Here is a 16,373-nt window from a genome sequence, read left to right as displayed (position 1 = left end):
AATTTAAAAGAAGTCCTTGCCTACGGTGGATAGTGCAGGGAGTCCTTGGAAATTGGAAATACTTCCGAGAGGAGGAGGAAGCCCTCAATGTCTGGACTTTGTTGAAGGGACTACTAACTAGTACTGGTAAAATGGAGCCATGCATGTGCTATTTCTTTAAATGTCTCTGCAGGAAACTGCCCTAAGGTATTATCCCAGGAAAGGAATCAGCAACAAAAGATAGCTCCATCTGCATAATGATGTTCATTTTTAAAGTCCCAGTGTCTTCCAGGACATTCTTTTCATGGCCTGAAACTGGAGGGGGGCGGGCAGTCTGTTCCCAGAGGGCAGCGCTGGAGTTTTCTCCCGAGCAGAGTCAGCAAAGCCCTCAGCTGCTGCGGGTCCCCTGCCCTCAGCTTCCAGGATGTTTCCTTTCTGATTCTGAGGACTTGTGACTGAGTCAAGTGTCTTTGCAGATATCCTAGAGCCGCTTTTCCCCTCCACCCTCCACAGATAAGCCACCCAGAAAACAAGTTCTGACAGTCAGTGGCAGGAGATTTTCAGATTCCAGTTTAAACCCAGCGCATGGTTGTGGCAAAGGGTCTTGAAGCTGCAAAGGACCTTTGGGGCTCTGAGGGCTCTGATTCCTTTTTAACCTGCTAGCACTGCTGTCCTCTTCACCTGCCCTAGGCAGTGCGCACTCCGCTTCCTTTCTTCCCCCTCTGTTCTTCCTTCTCCTTCCCTCCTCTTGTCACCTCTGAGTCTGGCAGTGTACAAGGCAAGGCCAGGCTTCACTGGGGCTAAAGAATGTACTGATCAATCCTGCGTGTGGTGGAGGCCAGAGAACAGAACACATGAAGAACGTGAGTGGGAGCAAAGATATGAGCTCTAAACTCTTGGCCTTGACTCAGCTCCCTGTACTAGGGCAAATTTCCCACTGCTTCTCAACTCCTGTGGGCGATAGATAGATGGGCACCACTGGCATGAAATCTCAGAGAGGCCCATCCCTCGGAATTCATCGAGCAGTGGAAGATGGACCCAGCTCTCTATGCCCACAGAGGGTCTTACTTGGTGCAAAAGGCTGCGTGCTTTTCATTCCGATTTAAATGCTGATATTGCAGAGGCTGCCCCTTCTCTGCCTGCCCTACTACCACAGTCGTGCTCCCCTTAGGGTCAAGAGGGCCCAGAACTAGAAGGAGAAGAAAGCAGCCTCAGCCCTCTGTTCAGACGCAGACAGCGTTTAACAGCAGGCTAGCGGCCCACCCTAGAAGCAGGGGTGCAGGGTCCCAAGCAGCTCTCGACTGGCCAAGCCTGCTCAGACCCAGGCCACACCAAAGGGAGCCCCAGGGGTTTGTGTGTCAGCATTGCCCATAAGGCGGAGGGAAGGGAAGGCGTAGCAAGCTCAAACTCCTGTCAGCACACAGAGTTTCTTGCTGCATTTGTATTGACTCAGAAGAGGACCTACAGTGCAGAGAATCCACCGCTTTCTATGGGAATTGTGCCTTCAGGGAGAACACACAGAAAATGGGCTATTTTATTATGTGCAAACAAACATAAACTTGTTTGAAGTTACAGAGTATCTTTCCTCACACCCAAGTAGGCATCCAAGAAGGAAACTCCGTCCCTGCCTTTGACATTCGCCAGGCCTGTCTCGATAGAACAGGACAGATTAATGGCTTAATCTCATTTCTACCACTGTTGTTATACATTTATTGAATGGCATCTATGTCCTAAATCAAATGGAAGAAAAAAAGAAATGTTCTTTCTTGCTATGTGCTTTCACAGCATCCAAAACGTGGCCGTGTGTCCTCACCCTGACCGACCCAAAACATACTGAACAGATTATGTGTCCTTCATGGATGTCTAGATCCTGTAAATAAATTCCTGGGAGAGCCTTGCCTTTCAGGTGAACCCCCATTTCCACAGGCTGAACCTACAATCCTCTCTCCTCGCACTGAGATCTTGGCAACGGTCCTGTCCTTGGTTTTGGTGTTTGGGCGTCTTGTTTGGTCCTGTCTTGTGTCTTTTCTGTGTTTACTGCTCTGTAAGACCTCCTGCTATGAATGTCCCAGTTGCCCTAACTGTACTCTCTCTATATATGTGCTGCATGTGTGAACCCCAATAAATTCTGTTTCGGGTTTCTGGAGTCTTCATCTTAAGTGCAGCTGGTCTTGTGAACTCATCATTCTGGTATGCTCCTCTGTGTCTGGCTCCTGATTGCCAAAACGTTTGACCAAGTGTGTTTTGACGAACGTCCCGAGACAGCCACGTGTATCCTTGTGAAAGGGCGTGCTCCGTGGGGGGGCTGACTCGTGTACAGCATAAATCCATCCATGGTGGAAGTGTGTATACATTTATATGCCAGACACTTAACATTCATGTAGCAGCTGCAAAGATATGTAATGTACATCCACTTAATAAAAGAGCAAATTTTTTTTGCTCCATTATATTCAAATAAAGATTGCTGTGTGACTGGCTTCCCTTCCAAGCATGAATTGACCCTTTTTTAAAAAAAAGTACTTTTTAAAATGGACATGGTGAAAACCTGTTTCCCTTGATTTCGGCTGACTTGGATTGTTTCTGTGGGCCGGTGTCATGGGTATTGATGTGTTGTTGATTTTACAGGAACACTTTCTGATTGTTAGCCAGGACCACTGGGGAGAAAATGTTTGCGGGGGAGTTTGTGGCACAGCAGATGCTTGTGTTCTTTTGCCCTAGAGCAGGAATAGCAAACAGATTTGTAACTAGCATATGGTCTCCAATTGATTGGTAGTGGCTGCTTGGAACATGAATTTGAGAAGAGTGATGAGAAAAAGTGCTGTTTTGTAGCATTGGCATCGGAGGCAGAAACATGGACTGTGTGCCATGGATTTGCTGAATACTTTCGACTTCATTTAAAAGGAGACCCAGCTTCAAATCTCTTTACTAATAAAGCGAATTGTTATGCACAACACAAAGAAGATAGGACAATTCCAAGGTTGGCTATGATGTGGCTTGGCAACATTATGTAAGACCCAGGTTCTTTCTGTCTTTTAAATCAGCCATCCCTACTCACTGCCTTTTGTCTCCTCATGGGCTTGATATGGTTTCAGCAATTCTAAGCATCATTTCGTCACACAAATATCTTAAGGGCCAGAAGAGGTAAAGGTATCGTTCTCAGAATCCTCCAGCAGACTCCCCCTCTGTCTCATTGGATGGATTTGTATCATTTGCCTACTCCTAAACCAGTCACTAGCAAGGGGAATATAATTCCCACCACTGGCTTAAACTAATCAAGATTCCCCTCCCCCCAGAGAACTTGAAAGGACCTCACCCTTCCCTGAAGCACATGGCTTCTGACTATGTGAACAAAATTGGGCTTTAGCGAGCAAGGAAGAAGGAAGATAGCTACTGAGTAGGCTAGCAACCGTGGGCTCCAGAACTGAGCCATTTCATGCTGTGGCCACATGCCACTGTTTATATTTAAACTTAAAATAACTAAAATTAAATTCAGTTCCTCAGTCACACTTAGCCACATTTCAGGTGATCAATTACCACGAGATTTGTGACTGCCATACAACATTCTATCATCAACGACAATTCTCCTGGAAAACACTATCCTGGCCTGGCCAGCGTGGCTCAGTGGTTGAGCATCGACCTATGAACCAGGAGGTCACGGCTCCACTCCCAGTCAAAGTGCACACCCAGGTTGCAGGCTCAATCCCCAGTGTGGGGCATGCTGGAGGCAGCTGATCAATGATTCTCTCTCATCATTGATGTTTCTTTCTCTCTCTCCCTCTCCCTTCCTCTCAGAAATCAATAAAAATATATACATATTTTTAAAGTTTAAAAATTAAAAAAAACACTACACTGGACGTTGTGCATTCACACCCCTCTGCAGGCTGTCCCTTCTGCTGGGGCTGCTCCCACTTCCTCTAGCTTCTCCCCGCAAGGCCAGAGGCCTTATTTTTGCTACAGCAGCTCTGTTTCCCCCTCTTCCTCCAGCGGAAATGCCCATCACCCCACCAGTCTTCCCCCTTTCCCAGGCCCCAGCCCACCAGATCCAGGACCTATTTTGTATTCAGGAAAAGTTACCAGATGCCTCCCTTTTCTGTCTCCCCTGTTGCAAAATGAGGTCTTACATGAAGGGGAAAGAAGTCTCCACAGGCAAACACTCCCAGGCATGTCAGGGATGGCGGCAGGCATGGAACTCACCAGATGCTGGGTGTGCCTGGCAAGGATCACTGTGAGGGTGGAAGGAAGCATCCACAGGCCTGGCCTGGACCTGTGGCTGCAAAATCCCAAATGTGAAATTTCCAACAGTCCATGTGTTAAAACAAGGCAACAGAGGTCCTGAGGGAACAGCTTTTTCTCCTGATTGATGTCCCGTGCAATGAAGTCACTAACATCTATGTTAGTTTGCTAGGGCTGCTCTAAAAAAGCACCACGGACTGCTACAGGCTACCACAGCAGAAATCAGTTTTCGTACAATTCTGGAGGCTCGAAGTCCAAGATCAAGGTGTAGGCAGGGTTGTTGTCTTCTGTCTCTCTCCTTGGCTTTAGATGGCTGTCTTCGCTCTGTGTGGTCACATGACTTCTCTTGGTACAAGTCTGTGTCCTAATCTCCTCTTCTTATGAGGGCACTAGCCATGTTGGATTAGGACCCGCTCTAATAACCTCTAGTAACTTAATTATCTTTTTATATATATTTTATTGATTTTTTACAGAGAGGAAGGGAGAGGGATAGTTAGAAACATCGATGAGAGAGAAACATCGATCAGCTGCCTCCTGCACACCCCCCATGGGGATGTGCCCGCAACCAAGGTACATACCCTTGACCAGAATCGAACCTGGAACCCTTCAGTCCACAGGCTGATGCTCTATCCACTGAGCAAAACCAGCCAGGGCTTAATTATCTTTTTAAAGACCCTGTCACCAAATGCAGTTACATTCTGAGGTACTGGGGTTAGGAGTTCAGCATATGAAATTGTGGGGGTGCAAAATGCTACATTTGTAATTGTGTAGAGTGTGTTGCGTGTATATATGCTTTGTACAGAATGTGGTTGAATATGCTTGTGGTCACATGCAAGAATAGCACAGGCTGTTTGTGTTGTCAGCATAAGAACATCCAAACCTGTAGAAAATTTTTATAAAGCTTTATTAGAGCCAAACAGATACCAGGTCTGGAAGTAAGATTTCAACAGGCTGAGAAAAATGCTTCTGAGAAATGTCATTTGCAGTTTTTTTATACATTTGGAATGAAGGAGGGAATGTAGGAAAGATTACATGAAGGAAGGAGAAAGCAAGGCAGGGACATCTCTGAATTACAGGAGAGTTAACAAGATTTTATGCTCTCTTGAGGATGGTTACACTTTCAAGGGATCTGAAAAGAAGGCATTTCAAAGGTGTCTTAACATAGATGCACAAAAACAATGGACAGGGCTTACATAAGGCAAAGATAACATCTCACGAGGGAAGTTACAGGCCTGAGGCATGACTGCTTACCATGACCTGCCCAGGAATTTATGATCAGATCACCCTGTGCAGCTACTTGCAGTTAGATTTATTTCAGAGCCCCCTTTTCATCCACAGTGTGTGTTCATTCTTGTGTGAGAAATAACTCAAGGGCCCTGCACTCATGAGCCAGAAACCGATGACTGGGGACAGCCCAGGGCAGCCTAGCCAGGCTATGAGGTCCTGCAGGGCTGTTCCCAGACTGGTGGTTCTGCCTCCTTCAGCCTCTCCATGTTAAATTCCAAACGAGACCTTGCTCTCTAGGCAACAATTTTATTTTATCCTGGAGTTGATGAGTGCACTGTTGCCTACCCTGCACCACAGCCTCTGAGCAAAGCAGCCCTTCTGTGGCCTGTCCCTGGTGAAGCTTCCTCTGGACCGGGACCAGCTGTGCCCCGGCGGGATGCGAGCATAGGCAGGAGGAGGCACATTCCTGGAGCTTGGGTAGACAGTATCAGCCTGTCACTACCGCCCTCTCTTTGTTGAGTGGGGACAACAGATGCATCGTCATCTCCTGCAGTTTGCTGTCCAGACACCAGGGGGAGAAGTGAAAGCCACAAAGGAGACAAGTTCCTGCCTCCAAGGCAGGTTCCAGCCCTGCAGCTGCAGGGGCTCCCTGGGGCCAGAATGAATGCGGCGGTGTGGTCTGGGATCAGGGAGCACACAGTCAGCACCAACCCTGGCTCAAGTGCACCAGCGGCCACCTGCCTGCAGTCCGGATTCTGGGTCCAGTGCCCCAAAGCCCAGAGGAGGCAGAACAGACCAGAAATGCACCAAATGCCCTTTGGACTGAGATGTCCAAGGAAATCTCAGCGAATTCCGTTTTGGATGGGCCTGTAAGGAAAGCTACTGCACATTACAAAAGGATAAACGACTCCTGAGTTGCCCCCACCTCTCTCTTGGGCTTTGAAAACACAGGACATATCCAACCGCAGGTCCAACCTGAGCTGCGATGTCGCACCCTCTTTAGCCTCCTGCCTCCACGAGAGGACTCGGCAGCCTCCCCGCCACCGTAGAGCCCACCTGTAGCACTCCCGAAAGTGCAGGGAGCTCGGGCTTTCCAGGTCTCTGTCCACACGGAGGACAGTGGACCTTCCAGTGCGGGGGGCAGAATATGTCCGCTGCCGGGAGTATGCCTTGGGGCAGAGTCAGTTCCAGGTTTGGGATGGGAGGGACCCTCTTTAAGAAAAATGATACAAAAGGATTTCTTTAGGATGAGAAAAGAAGCTACCACAATTTATGAACTTTTAAAAACTGGCAAATATCTCAGGCCATAACAAAATCCAGAAAAATACTAGTTTTTATTGAAGAACTGCCTGACACACCTGTAAGGAAGGAGAAAGCAAGGCAGGGACATCTCTGAATTACAGGAGAGTTAACAAGATCATCCTCTTTGGATTGCCTCTTTCTGTGTCAACGGTTTTGTGATGTCAGTGTCATAGAATAGGGATATAAAATTAGTTTTCGATTTCTAAGCTGCTGTGTTTTTGACAGTTTCTTGTTTCTTCACTTCTCATACACTTCCGGTGCTGAAGTCACAGACCACATTCATCCTTGCAGCCCAATCTCTGGCTCTACGTTCGAAACATAGGCCAGGCGAGTGGGCAAAGCGGGCAATGTGAGTGTTCAGGGGGGCAGCCAGCAGTAACTTCACCATCACAGGAGTGATTGCAAACCACAGAAATATATATCCCGACAAACTCAAACTGAATATATCCCCATCTCCAATTCTTCTTAGCCAGGACCCCAAGTGCCCAGCCCCACCCAACACCAGGTGAACTGTGAGAAAAGGAAGACGGAGGGGAAAGAACCAACAGTTTTAACTGACTAAGGAAACAATCTATTCACTTTCCTGGTAACACTCCTCTGAGTCCTGGAGTCACACAGATGTGAGTTTGAACCCTGACTCTGCCACTTAGCAGCTGCGAGGGCAAGGAGGAAGCTAAAATGAGTCTTTCTGAGTTCATTTCCACAACCATAGATTAGAAAAGATGACAGTTTGTATTTCACTGAGGTTTGTGAGGAAATGTAACGAAAAGGCTGAGCAAAGTGCCATGAGTCCTAAGTAAGCGGTAGCCACTGTGATGCGTGCGCATGGTTGGCTCGAAGCTGCTCCCTCACACTAGGATGTTGAGATGCACTCAGATGGGAGCCAGAGCCCGTCGTCAGGCTCAGGTGGGGTGGAGTCCTGGCATTTCTAACTCTCGCAAGACTTGTGACAGGGCTGTGTAACTTGATCTTCTATTGTCGTCAGCATGCATAGCAGGGACCTTGGCCTGTGGTGACCCTGGCAGCAACTCCAAGTGACTCACCCACCAACCCCAAACCCAGCTGTAGTTCCATTTCTCACAAAGGCAGCCTCATAGTGCCCTGCCAGATGCCCAGGTGCCCAGCTCCACAGCCAGGAAGAGAAGGAGGAGAAGCAGTGGCACACACAGGATGCCGGCACCTTGCTGACTCCAGCCACCCATGAGTACATGGTGCAGGGCTTGGCCAACCTGGAACTGCCCATCAGGAGCTGCCTCTTTTCCTGTTACCTGGGGCTCTGTCATTTATCCTGCTGGATCGGAGATGCTCCACAGAATGGTAGTTCAAGTCCCTCCCAGGTGCAGCTGTGGGGAATATACCCAGAGGAGTCTTGCTTCCTTGAGACTAAGGAAAAAACCAAAGAGCAACTGTTTCCAGTGGGCACGCTTTCAGAACAGTGATGAAGGAAATGAATAATTTATAAGGAGAACAAGGGCCATGTTAAGTGATCCCTGAGCACAGGAAGACACCATGGGAAGCCAATGGAGATACGTGTCTGGAGCCCAACATTGTGCCAGGCCCCATGCTGGACACGTTGGAAATAATAAAGGAGCTAGGAGCTTGGTCTCTAGATTCAGTCAGACATTACTAGTGCTTCTGCACTAGTAAGCTGTGTGGTCCAAGGCAAGTTCATTAACTTCTCTGAGCCTCAATCCCCCTTCTGTAATATAAGGATACCTATATCCCACTTTTAAAGGATTGAATGAGATAATACAAATGCTTAGCACACTCTCTTAATGGTGTCTTCTGATGCACAGAAGTTCCTGATCTTAAAGTAGTCTAATTATCAACCTTTCCATTTTAGGTTAGTACTTTGAGGAAACACTGTTATAAAGAAATCTTTGTCTACTCCAAGGTCATGGAGACATTCTCCTCACCTAGCTGCTTTATTGTTTTTCGTTTCATATTTAGATCTACATTCAGCTGGAATTCTTCTTTGTGTGCCTTCAGTATCCATTAAAAGACACCATTAAAGGAGTGAAAGGGCAAGCCACAGAGTTGGAGAATATATTGGCAAGTTGGATAACCAACAAAGGACTTTTATACAGAATAGATGAGGGACTACTGTGAATCAATTGCAAAAAAAAAAAAAAAGTCAGATAACCCAATAGCAAAGGAGCAAAGACTTAAATGGAAACTTCACAAAAAATGTCCAGGACAACATGGCCATTAAACATAGGAAAACAATTTCATGAGTCATCAGGGAAATGCAAATAAAACCATATTATGATATTGCCAAGTATTGGCCTGGAGCTCTCATCAAGGAACTCCCACTGCTGGTGGGAAGGTCGATTGGTGTGACCACTTTGGAAAAGTGTTTGGAAATATCTGCTAAAGCTGAAGGCATGCATATCTTATGGTACAGAATTCCTCTCCTTTGTAAATGCCCAACAGAAATGTTTGCATATGTGCACCAATGACATGTACAAGAATGTTTGTAGTCAAATCTGGGACATGCCAGAGCAATACTGCCTTCCCCAGATCTCCCTGTACTCACCCGTTGATTATCACACCATTGATTATGCTCTCTCCCAGTCCACTTTCTGGCATTCATACATCCTTCTGAACACCCCATGAACATTCTGATTCTCCCTATTTGTCAGCATTTTTATGGTTCCTTCTAAAATAGATTTCACCCCTAGTTTTCTAAATAAGTATGATTTTAATACCAAGGTCACTATAGATAATTCAGAAAAAGTAATTTGCACTTAATTGGTTACAAAGAAATTAATTTCTATTGGAAAGGGACATTCTCTTTTCCAAAACTTCCTTATAATACAATGGTTGAGCCCCATATATAAGACTTAATGCTTTATATACAGTATTTCTATTAATTTATTTAAAATGATTGTATAATTTATTATATTTATATTTTAAGTAGTTTAATTTATTTCATTAATAATAAGTGATTTGTGCCCTAGCCGGTTTGGCTCAGTGGATAGAGCATCGGCCTGTGGACCTAAGGGTCCTGGGTTTGATTCTGGTCAAGGGCATGTACCTCGGTTGCAGACTCCTCCCCTGCCCAGTCTCTAGTCGGAGCTTGCGCAGGAGGCAACTTATCAATGTGTTTCTCTCACTTCATAATTTCTCTCTGTCTTTCCCTCTCTCCTACACTCTCTTTAAAAATCAACGGAGCCCTAACCGGTTTGGCTCAGTGGATAGAGCATCGGCCTGCGGACTCAAGGGTCCCAGGTTCAATTCTGGTCAAGGGCATGTACCTTGATTGTGGACACATACCCAGTAGGGAGTGTGCAGGAGCAGCTGATCGATGTTTCTCTCCCATCAATGTTTCTAACTCTCTATCTCTCTCCCTTCCTCTCTGTAAAAAATCAATAAAATATATTTAAAAAAAATAAAAATCAATGGAAAAATATCCTTGAGTGAGGATTAACAATAAATAAATAAATAAATAAATAAATAAATAAATAAATAAATATTATTTGTAACTCATTATAATTTACTAGAGGCCTGATGCAGGAAATTGGTACAAGAGTAGGCCTTCCTTCCCCTGGCTGCTGGCACCAGCTTCCCTCTGGCACCCTGGACCCGGGTTTCCTCGCAGCCCCGGCTTCGTCTGGAAGGACATCCAGAAGGACGTCCAGTCTAATTAGCATATTACACTTTTATTATTATAGATTGTATCTTAAGTAATTTATAATAAATTACTTTGTAATACTATTTTATAGCCTAATAGGTATATCATTATCCTCATTTTTCAGATGAGGAAACTGAGACTCGGGGAAGTTAAGTAACTTGGCCAAGGACACACAGCTAGTAAATAACCAGCAAAATTCCAACGTAGGTCGCTTTGACTTTAGAGCCCACAACCTTAAGGACTAAGCTCTCTATAGTATTTGCATATTTAGGACTGACCTAGCATCCATGTTACCCACCAATAGTCTCAGTTTTGTCCCTTAGGCATCAAGCTCTGAAAGGAGAAGGCAGAGCGTCAGCATTTTGACTTATCAGAGTCCATTCACTGAAAGGTAAGCGTGTTTTCCATGTGTCTGTTCCCACACTGGGCACAGGACAAGCAAAGGTGTTTTAGAAAACCAGACAGTCCCTGCCCTCTAGCTTTACCTAGAAGAGTCTCCAGATAGGCAGTAAGCATTAGTTTAGAATTATTCAACAGCTTTTCTTAAACAGCTGTCCTGTGCCTGGCACTGGGCTGGCTGCCGGGGACATACAGGGTAGACATACAGGGCAGAACCAGTTCCTCTTCTCCTGGCCTACAGTCCAGCTGGGGAAGACAGACAAGGAAACAGGCAAGGATCATATGATATGAATTATTATGGCAGACATCCGGGGCCTATGGGAGCTTCCGGAAGGAGAACCAGGCCCTGACAGGAGGACTTGAGGAAGGCTTGCCATCCTGGCCTGGCCTTACGTTGAAGGAAGGCCTAGAGACTGCTGAGCTGTTGTGACTTGTCCAGGCTGCCAGCGTGACTTCCAAAGTGCTCTTTTATCTACCAGCCAACTCAGAGATAATAGCTAAAAATTATAGCATACTTAACGCATGCCAGGCACTGCTTTCATGCTTCACACTTATCTTCTTTACTCCTCACAGCAACCCCATCTGTTTACCTGAAACCTGCAGCGCCCACCCGATCACATAGCTGGAAAAGGGAAGAGCCCGTTGGCCCCAGGCAGAAGGCCCCTGCATTGCACCCCTCCACCACACTAAACTGCCTCTCCACCTAGAAACCCCCAAACACCAGGTGCTTAACATCACTGCTCAGAACTGTCGCTGCCCCAGTGCTCATGTTTTATACACAATAGGCACAGGGATGTAGCCAGAGGTGTGTTGGTAAATATTTAACACCCATCTCTCCAGATTTGTAGTGTTTGCAGATTTCCTTGGTGTAAATACTCCCCCCATGGTTGATTTCAAGGTACCCGTGTGATGTCTCTGAGTGTGGATTTGGAAATAGAGGCTCAATCTCATCCTTATACATAAAGTATTTCTATCATACAGATTCAGCAAATGTCAATAACCTCAAAAGCATAGATCATGGAAAACACAGTAAAATAATTAGGAAGTGATATGTTCTCAGTAGTTATGACCTTTGTCTTTAATATAATTTATTTAATTTTATGTTTATGTAATTTAACTTTTAACAAGGACTGTGTGCTTAACAACAGCTTGCAAAATTTGTGAAAATTTAGCAATAGGCTTTTGCATGCCTGTACAACACACGCCAGCATTCCACTTGTTATAGCCACAGGTTCTCTGTTTGCCTTGATTCTAAGCTCTAATTACCTGCCTCTGCCTCCTTTGCAGCCTTCAGTCCCCACCAAGCTACCACCAGAGGGAGAAAGGAGAAGGGAGAAGGGAGAGATGTTAGCAAGTGCTAGGCAGCTGGTACCGTGGCAGTCACTGAGGCAAGGGCTTTACTGATGTTACTTACTTCACCCTCCCACTAACCTCACAGGAAAGAGAGGAATAAATATCTTCATTTTGTTTCACTTTTTGCCATGGTATCCCCAGTTCCTCTAACCCTGCCCTACACACAGTAGGCACACCCTTACTATTTGTTAAATGAATGAGTGAACAATCTGAGGGTGCAGTCCAACTCCTGAGCCAGCATACTAGGCTCTCTGTGATCGTGGCCCTGCCTCCCTCTACAGCCGCCTTTCCTACCACAGCCAAGTGCATACATCTCACTGGCACATGGCATGCTGGGAGACACTGCCAGGACTGCTCATGCTGTCCCCTCGACCTAGGAGGCCCTTCCCCCTTGCTTGCTTTCTCGGGTCAGGCTTCTCCAGAAAGACACTCTGGGAGACAGATTCATGTGTAGGAAATGTTGGTGAGTGCTCTTCATAATAACACCATGAAGGTACTCTTAGTAATAGTAGCATTCTTGAAAGTGCCCTCAGTGGTAACACCCATGAAGGGGTGAGGAAAGCAGGGTTGACTGCAGTGTAGCTCTATGGCACATCACTGTGAAATAGAACTGCATTTACAGGTGTCTCTATGTCTAAAAGTAGTGTAGCAGTAATGGGGAAGAAAGAGCTTGGGTGCTGGAGCCACATTTTCCGGATCCGTTTCCTGGCTCTGTCACTTCTAGCTGGACGACCTTAGACAAGTTGCTTAACTGCCCTGTGCCTCAGTTGTTTCATCAAAAGAAAAATAGCAACTACCTTTTAGGATTGTTGAGTTAATATAAAGCACTTAGAACAATGCCAGGTACATAGTAAGCTTCCAATAAATGCAAGCAATTATTACCAAAGACATGCATATTTTCAGCAACTCAGTTTAAATGGTCAGAAAATGACTGACTAGGAGAAAGATCCTTGGCATTCTTGGCTCTCAACAAAAGCACAGAGGAAGGGATGGGCTTTTAGCCTTCACTTCAATCACTGCCTTTTTTCATCTTCACACACTGAAGCGTCTTGTCAGACCTTCCACAGCAATAGCTTCAGGTAGTCGGTTGAAGACTTTTTTTAGCATGTGCTCCTAAGACAGCATTTCCTTGCCTGCCCAACAGGAATCAGTTCCCAGTTGAGAGTGGCATCACTTCCCATTGACGTTCAGATGCTAAACGCCAGTTTTGTGGAATGAAGGAAGAACGTGTGTTATCTTCTTTGTCTTGAACTATTCTGTGGGCCGTTTAAAATGATGTAAGAATTAAACAACCACAAATCTTCATGTCCCGAGTGACCACATCCCCCTGTCCTACTCTCCATGCATGTAGTTCTCCTTTCTCAGGGTCCCGCAGCTGCTTGAGAAAAACATGGAGAACTTTCCCGCCTATCCAACATCGCTCATCTGACTGCTAGCCCTCATTCTCCAGAAGACACCAAGGGAAGGACAGAGAGCAGGGAGAGTAGGGATATGGGAAGAGAGGGAATTCCCCAAGGAGGGGAAGTAAAACAGGCTCTCCTCCTTCCCCAGAGCAACCCTTTTCCTGGGGCCTGAGATGCTCCTGCTGAGATTCTAAGGAAGCCAGCAGTCAAGTTCTGTGGCCTCGTTCTCCTGTGTGAACTCATTCATTCACACCCAGATGGGCCATGGAGGTCCAGAGCCCCTGAATTGCTGATTATTGCAAGTCTGTTTTATAATTCATTAAATAAACACCAAGGAACTGCACCAGAAGTCGTTATAGAGACCGGTAGAAAATAAAACATACGTTCCCATCCTCAAGGAGTCTACATGATAATGGGGCAAGACAGACAAGCAAACAAATGAACAAGACTCTGTAGGATGGTATTCAGAACTCATACACAGAACACAAAACAGGGTGATGGCCCTCTATCACCATAGCAGCTACTTTAGGTTGAATGGCCAGGGAAGCCCTCAATGACCATTGACAAGACTGTGTCTCAAAGCTCAGTCTGGACTAGATAGTGTTTGCTTTGGAATCTATAAGCCAGGTACTCCCTCTTCCCACAAGAAGACAACAGCAAAATTAGGTGGGGCTGCATCAGGAAGGGTGTGGGAAGTGTCACAGCAAAGGGAACTTTCGGCTCTTCTGCACCCTGCCATGCCACAGCTGACACTGCAGCTTATGGTCCAGCTGTTCCACTCGAGCTGCCGTTAGTTTTCTGTCCCAGTCAGTGAATCTGTCTGTAGTGCAGACACTAAAACCATGACAAAAGCATCTTGCTGTTCCATAGCTCCAGGTGGGTGCAAGCCAGACCACGCCCCTGTGGACCCACTTGCATATTTCTCACGATTGCACAGTGAGCTCAGGGCCTGCAGAATGGCTCTGTCCCACTCAACAGTGTCATGAAGGACGATGGTACTTCACAGGTGGTAAACCTCAACTTTAAAAAAAAATCTGACATGTCAAGAACCATATGATTTCACTCATATGTGGAATACAAAACTGAAAAGCAACCAATAAACAAACAAGAAATAAACAAAAACCCATAGACAAGGACAACAGTATGGTGGTTACCAGAGAGGAAGGGGATGGGGGTGGGTAGTAAAGGATAAAGAGAGTCAACTACATGGTTACAGAGGAGATTTGACTTTGGGTGATAAACACACAATGTGTCATAGAATGGTACACTTGAAACCTGTATAATTTTATTAACCAGTGTCACCCCGATAAATTCAATAAAAACATTTTGAAGGATCTGACATGTAAGCCAAGCTCAGAAAAAAAATTAAAAATCCATTATGAATGTAAGCAACTCCACCCAAAAAGAGAGCTGACTGGACAAGTTCTTCTGTATCCCTTCAGATTCTCTTTTGGTCTTTGTTAAGGTGCAGCGATACCTTTTCTACAACTTTGATCAGCGTAAATACACAGGTCTGTATCCTTTCTTTAACTTTTTTCTTTAACTTTTTCATATAATACATTTTTCCTCATTTATATTGTCTCCATGGGTCATTTTAACAGTTTTGCTTTTGTTTTTGATTTTAACAGTTTTTAAGGATCTAAGCACATTGAAATTATTTTCGTTCCATTTTGAGGATTAACATTGTCTAAGATTTTTCACATGCAGTGTACAAAGCTATAAGACCCTGCTAAAACCATTTTGGTAGACTGGTTGATTGTCTCTCCCCCCGCCCCCCACCCCCCCCCACCCTCCCCACCCCCGCCTTTTGCCTTGTAGAAATATTCCACTGAGTGAAGTGACCATGCCAACGGGTGTGAACAGCTTTATAGCTCTTGTTAAATTTACTAGACTTCTCTCAGGAAAGATGGAGCCAGTTTATGGCACCGGTCAGTAGTGGGTGTATGCCTCTTTTCTCAGATCTGCTTCTAAGCTGGCTATATCAATAGGAAGAGATAAAGTTGTTGCAAACAATTTGGAGGAATCCTTTGTCTCATAAAATATTCTCAAAGCCTTCCTTTAACCCCACTAGTAGGTATAAAACCTTAACCGTCACCCTGCTACTCTACAAACAGGCCACTTTATGCACCTGCCTCGGCCCTTTGTCTTGATTTCCTCTGAAATGCTCTTTCCAGATAATTGCATGGCTTGCTTCCTTACTTGAGTCTCTGCGCAGGTAAAATTCTAACCAAGAGGCCTTTCCTCTTCCTCCTACCTAATATGCCACTCCACCCCACCTGTCACCCACCTGTCACTCTCTTTCTTCCACACTCACATTGCCTCATTGCCACCTGACATTATAGGTACCATTTTTTCTTTTATGGATATCGTCTGTGTCCCTCCACTAGCATGTACATTTCATGAGAACAAGTACTTTGTCTCTTTTATTTGCTTCTCTATTCCCAGTGCCTCAGACTTAGTAAAGGTTCACTGACTAGGAATGAGTGAGTGAGTGCCAGGTGTCTGAGGGCGTCACTATTAGTTGCCTGGCATTCTGAAAAGAAAGTGCTGGAAACCTGTGCTCAGCTCACTGGTGAGTCTTAAAAGTCTGCAGGTCATGGGTTCTTAACTCTTGTGAGATCTGAGTCATCTCACCCCAAAAATGTACACTCACAAGAGTTAGTGTGTGATTTTGGGGGGTTTGGACCTGCAGAAGATCTTGGTGGGCCCAGAAATCTCAACTTTAGAACTGCTGCTCCAGTGACTACAGTGTAACCCAGAAATCATAAATGGGTGTCCCTGGAAACGAAACCTGTTTCAGTTTGGCCTATACAAGATTGACTGACAGGGGGGCTTTCAAAGTT

Source organism: Plecotus auritus (assembly GCF_963455305.1).
Source record: "Plecotus auritus genome assembly, chromosome: 7".
Taxonomy (NCBI): Eukaryota; Metazoa; Chordata; class Mammalia; order Chiroptera; family Vespertilionidae; genus Plecotus; species Plecotus auritus.
The sequence above is the reverse complement of the archived record's forward strand: the minus strand, read 5'-3'. Positions refer to the sequence as shown.